Here is a 1,311-nt window from a genome sequence, read left to right on the forward strand (position 1 = left end):
GTCTAGAGAGATATTTCTCAAATTGTTGTCCCCGGACCAGTAGCATGAACATAACCAGGAAATTTGTTAGATGTACTGTTGGAAATGCAAATTCAAGGGCCCCACTTTGGACCTGCTGAATCAGAAACTCAGGAGAAGCCCAGAATGTATGTTCTAACAATAGCTCTTCGGATGACTCAGATACAAACTAAGTTTGAGAGCCACTGTTCTATAGGAAGGCCCTCACTAGACATGCCCTAACAAAGCCTAAACCTAAGCCCTGACGAAATTCACAGGGGAAACAGAGCTTGAAGGTTGGAAAAATATCTTGAATTTCCCAAAGATCTTCCCTAACAAAGCAAAACAAACAAACAAAGAAAAAACTCGTACACAAGTTCAAAATGACCAGGGAATAACTGACCTGCCTACTAGAACAAAAATAAAGATAACAATCCAGAATCCAGAATTTCTACAATGTATTATCTGTACTGTCCAGTATACCATCAAAAATTACTAGACATGAAAAAAAGAAATAGGAAGAAGGAAAATAAAGAAAAACAAAAGTAGTCAATAGAAATTGACCCTGAGACTGCTCAGATATTAGATGTAGTAGACAAAGACGTTTAAGCAGTATTTATAAAGATATTTGTCCAGGTGCAGTGGTTCTTGCCTATAATCCTAGTACTTTTTAGGAGGCCAAGGCAGGAGAACCACTTGAGCCCAGGAGTTCAAGACCAGCCTGGAGAACAAAGTAAGACCCTGTCTCCACCAAAAAAATTTAAAAATTAGCCAAGTATGGTGGCACAGGCCTGCGGGCCCAGCAAAATGGGAGGCTGAGGCAAGAGGATTGATGGAGCCCAGGAGGTCAAGGCAGCAATGAGCCAAGATTGCACTATGCATTCTAGCCTGGGCAAAAGAGTGAGTCCCTGTCTAAAAAAAATAATAATAATTAAAGTAAAATAAAAATAAAGACATTCAAGCCTGGGAAATATAATAGAAACCCTGTCTCTACTAAAAAAATAAAAGTAAAGGCCGGGCACTTTGGCTCATACCTGTAATCCCAGCACTTTGGGAGGCCAAGGCAGGTGGATGACCTGAGGTCGGGAGTTCGAAACTATCCTGGCCAACATGGTGAAATCCTGTCTCTACGAAAAATACAAAAATTAGCTGGGTGCGGTGGTGCATGCCTGTAATCCCAGCTACTCTGGAGGCTGAGGCAGGAGAATCACTTGAACCAGGGAGTCGGAGGTTGCAGTGAGCCGAGATCGTGCCACTGTATGTCAGCCTGAGTAACAACAGCAAGACTCTATCTCAAAAAAAAAAAAAAAAGAG

The sequence above is a fragment of the Cebus imitator genome, unplaced genomic scaffold (assembly GCF_001604975.1).
Source record: "Cebus imitator isolate Cc_AM_T3 unplaced genomic scaffold, Cebus_imitator-1.0 Scaffold425, whole genome shotgun sequence".
NCBI classification, from domain to species: domain Eukaryota; kingdom Metazoa; phylum Chordata; class Mammalia; order Primates; family Cebidae; genus Cebus; species Cebus imitator.